This window comes from Alosa pseudoharengus, unplaced genomic scaffold (assembly GCF_046254945.1).
Source record: "Alosa pseudoharengus isolate Yale_2024_CS ecotype anadromous, Long Island Sound unplaced genomic scaffold, YU_APseudo_1.1 YU_APseudo_1.1_scf_1, whole genome shotgun sequence".
NCBI classification, from domain to species: domain Eukaryota; kingdom Metazoa; phylum Chordata; class Actinopteri; order Clupeiformes; family Clupeidae; genus Alosa; species Alosa pseudoharengus.
Genome location: NW_027468564.1, coordinates 15,623,440 through 15,631,076, shown reverse-complemented (window position 1 = coordinate 15,631,076; position 7,637 = coordinate 15,623,440). Strand labels below are relative to the sequence as shown.

Below are 7,637 nucleotides of genomic sequence, written 5' to 3'. Positions count from 1 at the left end.
ATGGCCCCTTTCTTTTTTTCCTTTTTTATTTTTATTGGCTGGTAAGTGACAGGCTCTGGTCATGACTAAAGCAGGCACGGAGATGCGCTCATGAATGCCGAATGCCGTTACTAAGGCACGTGCCCCAGTGAATAAGGTCTAGTGACGCCCCTGGTGCACGATAGGGCCCTCAGTGTAGCTGCTGCTAGTCTCCTCTCAGGGCATGTTCTCCTGTTGACCACTACATGGCACCATAACACTGTCTCAGAGCAGGGGTGTCCTACTCAGGTGCGCAGGTTAGTAGTCTCCTCTCAGGGCATGTTCTGCTGTTGACCACTAGATGGCACCATAACACTGCACTGTGGGCTCAGACTGACTAGTTTGAATTGTACAGTGAGATGGGACCAGTTGCTGATGTCATCACACATGTGACCTAACAACCAGTCAGATATAGAGATGATATGCAATGGTGACACTCAAATGGTAAACACACATAAACCCATAGATTCATCTGAATTTATTCATTAATCATATAATAATATAATGTCAATATAATTACATTGTACAAAACCTGATGTGTTCACTTGTGGCTTCTCTTCTCTTCACACACACACACACACACGCACACACACACTTTTAACAACAGTGTCCTAATAAAGACGTATTGTACAACAATGGTGATAGATGTTAATACAGTGTCCAGTCCACATGGTTTCATACATGACAGAACAATACCAAATAGATACAACAGATCCTGACATTCACACAATGTCCACCCCAGTCCAGTCCACATGTCCATATGGTTTCATACATGTGGTCACCATATGGTTTCCTGTGTGTGTGTGTGTCTGAGTGTTTGTGCTGCTGGTGTGTGTGTGTGTGTGTGTGTGTGCTGAAGCAGTGTCTGTGTCTGTGCTGCTGGTGTGTGTGTGTGTGTGCTGGTCTGTGTGTTTGTTTGTGTGTGTGTGTGTGTGGTGTGTGCAGCTTTCCTCAGGAAAAGGTTGTTTCCATACCATGTGTGTGTGTGTGTGTGTGTGTGTGTGTGTGCTGAAGCAGTGTCTGTGTCTGTGCTGCTGGTGTGTGTGTGTGTGTGCTGGTCTGTGTGTTTGTTTGTGTGTGTGTGTTTGCGTATGTGTGTGTCTGTGTTTGTGCGTGTGTGTGTGTGTGTTTGTGCTGCTGGTGTGTGTGTGTGTGTTAGTGCATGTGTGTACGTGTGCTGCTGGTCTGTGTGTGTGTGTGTGCTGCCGGTGTGTGTGTGTGTGCTGCTGGTGTGTGTGTGTGTGTGCTGCTGGTCTGTGTGTTTGTGTGTGTGCTGCTGGTCTGTGTGTGTGTGTGTGCTGCTGGTGTGTGTGTGTGTGTGTGTGTGCTGCTGGTGTGTGTGTGTGAGTGTGCTGCTGGTCTGTGTGTGTGTGTGCTGCTGGTGTGTGTGTGTGTGCTGCTGGTGTGTGTGTGTGCTGCTGGTGTGTGTGTGTGTGTGTTGCTGGTGTGTGTGAGCGTGTGTGTGTGTGTGTTGCTGGTGTGTGTGTGTGTGTGTGTGTGCTGCTGGTGTGTGTGTCTGTGTGTTTGTGCGTGTGTGTGTGCTGCTGGTCTGTGTGTGTGTGTGCTGCTGGTCTGTGTGTGTGTGTGTCTGTGTGTTTGTGCGTGTGTGTGTGTGTGCATGTGTTTGTGCTGCTGGTGTGTCTGCTGGTGTGTGTTAGTGCATGTGTGTGTGCGTGTTTGTGCTGCTGGTGTGTGTGGGTGTGTGTTAGTGCATGTGTGTGTTAGTGCATGTGTGTGCGCTGCTGGTGTGTGTGTGTGTGTGTTTCTGCGTGTGTGTGTGTAAGTGTGCTGGTCTGTATGTGTGCTGCTGGTTTGTGTGTGTGTGTATGTGTTCTGTGGATAACACTCCTCTTGTATGTGTCATTACAAAGTATGTACACTTTAGAAAACAACAATGTACAAGAACAAACATACTAAAAACCCATATTCATCTGAATTTTTTTCATTAATCATATAATACTATAATTTCAATATAATTACATTGTAGAAAAACTGACATGTTCACTTGAGGCTTCGCTTCTCTTCCACACACACACACACACACACACACTTTAAACAACAGTATCCATATAGTTACATATATAAGGGAGCAATAAAAAATCCTAATAAAGACACATTGTACAACAGATGGTGATAGATGTTAATAGTGTCCACCCCAGTCCACATGTCCATATGGTTTCATACATGACAAAACAATACCAAATAGATACAACAGATCCTGACGTTCACACAATGTCCACCCCAGTCCAGTCCACATGTCCATATGGTTTCATACATGACAAAACACTACCAAATAGATACAACAGATCCTGACATTCACACAATGTCCACCCCAGTCCATATGTCCATCTGTGCACATGTTGGAGAGTGACTGGTCCTCCTCTGTCTGCGGAGTCCATGCTGCATGCTGTCAATCATCTCTGGCTGATCAGGACACGCCTCCATTCTCCATTCATCTCACTGCTGAGCTCCACTCAGGAAGAGGCCGTTTCCTGGGTGCTGCTGGTGTGTGTGTGTGCACTCTAAAAAATGCTGGGTTATTTTCTCAACCCAAACGCTGAGTTGAAACTGTTGGGTCATTGTGTGGGGTTGTTTTTACTCAAGTTGGGTTATTTTCTGTAACCCAGCTTGTTGGGTTGATAGTTTAGGACAGTGCCCCTCCTCTCCCCCACCTGACGTGAGCACACTACCCAGCACCAGAGTAACTTTAACCCTTTAGGTGCCAGAGGTTTTTTTCCGAAACGATCAATTTTGACATCTTCATTTCAAAAGGCTATATCTTAAAAGTGATAAGAGATAGAGACTCTGTAAATTAGAGAAATATTAAGGATGACCCAAAGTTTATGTAGAGATTAAATGTTTATATCTAATTTGCATATTATGACGTCATATGGCGGCGGCCATCTTGGATTATAGAATTTTCATTAAAAGTCGCATGTTTGAATGATAAAATGCACCACTTCTTACCCCCCAAAATGTCCCTCACCTTCTGTATGCTATATTGCACAATACTGAATGCTCAGGTAAATAATAAGTAGTGAACAAACTGTGTAAATCATTACTAATAAATGGCAGAAACAAACCAAATGCATGTAGCGGTAGGCTGGCCTTTTGCTGTAGAGATTTTCCATTTTCTACATACAGTAGGCACTCTGATTCCATGTATGGGGCACATATATATATTATTCAGATGACACACAAACACAAGTAGACAAGACCTGTTTAGTTCAAAAGCTCATTTGCCACGGCAAGGCACAGATCAGGAGTGAGATGACAAGACAAGAGACAATGTTAGTATTTTTTTTCTTTTTGTTGTTTTTGTTGATGTTTTTTTGTTTTTTTTTCTTAGCTGACAAAGACATCACAAGGACATGAACACACAAAAAGGAACACATAGTGTATGTCCTAAATGATCAGGGAAATAGATAGCAAATCAACAGTGTAAATCATTACTAATAAATGGCTGACATTTCTTTTTTTATGTAGCAGGCCTTTTGCTGTAGAGATAATGACTCCCTATCCCTATCCATACAGGGCCGGCATTCCCATCATCTTGTGATAGACTATGCATGACCTAATGTGTGTGTGTGTGTTTGTGGGAGAGGGAGACAGCGTGTCACCACCTCCTGCGAGCAACATGGCCAGATCTGCCTCGCGCGCGCCGAGTGGATAGAATTTGCGCAGCTCGGACTAGGCCTACTGTCATTCTCATTGCGACTCCCCACACTGCCACTACGTTCCCCCCTAACTGTCCTATGAGCACTTCGACCTCGTCTAACATACCCAGTGGCATTAGACAAAGGCTCCACCACGTTACTGTCGCCGCGATTGTGGAGAGGCACACGTTCAGGAGACAGAAGCTAGCGCTATGGACATTAGGCTACCTCCAGCCTTGTTCGCCACACCACTAACACCCTGCTAACTTCCCGATGAACACTCCGAACCCGTGAAACATTATTCCCACCAGTGACATTGGGCAAACGATTCAACGTTTGTGCTTGGTGTAAGCTAAACTATGGAGTAAACTCTCACTTTGTCCAGCTGCATCATTGCAAGGCAGGGACGCATCTGAAGCCTCACTAAACGAATCACCGTCATTTTCTGAAGGCAGATATTCCCCTTCAGAATCAGGGTCCGCGAATAGAAGACCCAACACTTCATTTCAGCTAAACTTTTTTGATGCCATTAGACGATACTCTAATGCAAATACTCGCTGACGTTGACAATATCGCTCTGACAAAGTGGCTCACACGCACACTAGCTCCGGTATTGCACGCACTGATTCAATGCGCTGTAGCTCAAAAGTTTTGTTTAAAGGATGAGCTTTTTCGGACTCGGGGATGACGTATGACATGTCTGCCATCTAGTGGAGTGGAGGTCGAACGAAATATGACACCCTATTTGACTAAATCGGCCGTTTTATTCAGTACCGCATCTTGTCGAGTAAACTCGACAGTGGCGCCTAGAGGGTTAAATGCATGGGATCGGGGGAAACACTACTCAACAGGGATGTAGCCTTTTAAATCAAGTGGTCCCTGGAAGTTGGTCATCACACAACAGACAGTCCACAGCTGGTTGACTGTCCCAGACAAGGTTAGAGGGAGAGTGTGTTCCCAGATGCGGTATTGCTTGACTCTGCGTATTGCTCTCTCCACGAGGATTCGAAGTCGGGCGATTGCTTGAGTTTTTAGAGCATCCTCTTTGGTGAACTGCGCTGTGGTTAGAGATGAAATAAGTTAATTTCTATCATTTGTGTGCACATTTTAATGATTATCATTTTGGTCACAGTTTTAATTCGAAATGTTCATTCCTTTCATGCCTACCTGTCATCTTGAAGGGTGGTATAATCAGCGTTGCCCCACGATCAGCTAGCTGCTTCTTGATGGTGAAACCCTTGTCTGCCATGCAGCCATCTCCTGGCTCCAGTAAATCGAGCAGTCCACTTCGTTCAGTCAACTGAACGTCAGAGATGGAACCGGTGAAGAGACTTGATACAAAAGTCACAGCACTACATGGGGCAATCCCAATTAATCCCTTAAAGGTTGTCGTGTTTTTGTACGATGAGAAAACCTCTGACTGGAGAGTGAGGGATGATGGATTCTGGCATCGCACCTCGGTGCAGTCGATGATTACCCGAACATCTGGACTATACTGCACAAATTTGCTTGGCATGGAAACTTAAGTAGGGTTGGCGTTGTTTGTTCGATGTACAAAGTGGAACAGAGCAGTGACATCTAGCCTTCGTTTCAGCCATTGCTGAACTGCGCCGGAAGTGGACGTGCACAAAATTAAAAAATCCCGCCCGTGAAACCCGGAAGCGTGATAATCCCCTATCAGTGACTGGCATGTGGGGGCGTGGCATCACGATGGTTGCTTCCCATCGTGATGTCTGTCAACCATCACGATGAACGATGATATCGTCCATCGGCACAACCCTAAAATCTACACAAAGACAGACTCTTAAAAACATATAACTAGTTCTTTGTTCACTGGGTATGAACTGCTGAACAGAAACAAAACAAACGTTTACAACGAACTAAAATTAGCATACAAACAGCTGGCTAGGTTAACGTTAGCAGACGGTTGGTATGCTAACGTTAATTAAATGCTTTGTGGTAGTGCAGCATGTGTGTCAGCTAATGTATGCAGTCGAAGTAGTCTCTTCACACGTACGGTAATCATCATGCCAAACAACATATTAAGTAATTCATATTATAGCCATGTAACTTACTGGGTGGTTTTTGGTGGTAACATTAACGTTACAGACAACTTGGATTTAACCAGAGAATGTCTAATATCCCGTAGACGGGCTCTGATTTAACTAACTGAATGTGTTAACATGAGCTAGCTTGCTAACGGTAGAACTATCACTGCCACTAACGTTAACATGAGGTGGTCATGGTTTCTGAGTGTGTTGCGCTAATATTTTCTCTCCGGATTTTTAATGTTTGTCAACATCATTCACTGATAATGGTTCGTGAAAGTCTTGATATAAAGTTCTGTCAATAGCGGTGATTAATTCACTCTTTTTCTTTCTTTGATTGACAGGGCTGACCCCCAAATGGACCGTGGAATCTAGCTGTCTTCATGGAAGTAACTTATCACATGCTGATGCTGCTTTTAGAGTAGGCTATCCATTCAAAAATAAAGTAAACTGTCAAATAAATAATTATGTCGAAGTGTTTTATTTCATTGCATGGCTATTTGTTGCCCATTTTCTCTCAATGCAACCCAAATACTGGGTTTAGAAAACCCGACAACTGGTAATTTTAACTAGCAGTTCTGTTGATATAACCCAGTGGTTTGGGTTGAATCTATACCCAATATACTGTGTAAATTTTACTCAACATTTATGTAAGGGATAATGGACGACACGGTGGTCTGTTCACAGAAGTTAATGCACGGTCGAGGTTGTAAAACGGCCCCGACGCAAAGCGGAAAGCAGAAAACCGGGAACTTTTTGTATTTTACAGGGAACAGGAACGAAACCGGAAACGTTATTATTTTTTATGTTCTGGAACAGGAACACTTATTTAAAAATAATGGTAACCGGTTAATACTGGTTTTATTTTGTTCCTCAAAGTTTTCGTTGCCTAATTAACTAAAAAAGAAAAAAGTAATTATTTTCCTGCGCACGTTACCATGACATTAATTAAAACGCTCATTCCAAACACAATAACAATAGCTATATTTGTCGACTCCACGTTAATGATGGACTAGCGAACATTTGGCTAAATGGCGCCAACACCTCTGTTTGCCTAATGCACAGATGGCTTGTTACGGTATGAGTAGGCCTACTGGATGGCCTTTTCCCCCGACAGTTGGAATTTGTTGTTGCCCGAGTGGCATAACCAAGTGTCTTAATAATGTCGTTACGTTTGTGTGGAAATGTTTTTTTTTTCCATAAAAATTGTCTTTTAACAATAAACTACACATTTGAAATAATTGTAGGCCTATTTAATTATTATTATTATTAATAATATAATTATTATTATTTAATAATGGTTGTAATATTATTACATTTGGTTTAAGCTGGATGAGAAAGATGTGACATAATTCTATAGCATTAAACAGCTGACAGGAACGAAATTAACCATTCCAGGAACAGTATTTTTTTGTTCTAACCGGTTCGGGAACGTCAATTTATTGGTGGAACTCATAACCGGAAACATTATAATTCCGTTTCTGTTCGGAACGAACCGATTGGAAAAAAAAATCGGTTCAAAGCCCTGGTTTAAACCTCGTAGTGCATTAATTTCTGTGAACAGACCACCGTGGAGTCCATTATCCCGCTTATTCCACTGTTGCCACTTGCGTTGTGTTCATTTCCTGTTACAATTTAAACGTTTTAATCGCTAAAACTGTCTTGTTTGTAGAACTAATTTCTTCCGACACATATCAACTAATTTCTCAACTTGCAGGACAAACTGCCGTTACTAGTTCTAAATGGATGGTTGCTACGGCCAAAGGCCAGTCGTTAGTTCTATCTCTCCCGTTGTCAAGCGGGCGTATCCCAAGATTCTGATGAACTTTAGCTTTGAAACATCGCTATTTTACTTAGCCTGCTGTCATCCATCTAGCTAAAAGCCACCTCCGTCAAATGCTACAATGTTGCCATG

At 43.0% G+C, this 7,637-nt stretch overlaps 1 long non-coding RNA gene across 1 annotated transcript; it reads right to left on the bottom strand.

Annotated features, from left to right (window-relative positions):
• Positions 1-481: 481 nt before the first annotated feature.
• Positions 482-7,569, bottom strand: LOC143122072 (uncharacterized). Its single transcript, XR_012986587.1, has 2 exons — positions 4,842-7,569; positions 482-4,732 (listed from the first exon to the last, which is right to left on the bottom strand). It is a non-coding gene; the product is annotated as an uncharacterized LOC143122072 (long non-coding RNA).
• Positions 7,570-7,637: the final 68 nt, after the last annotated feature.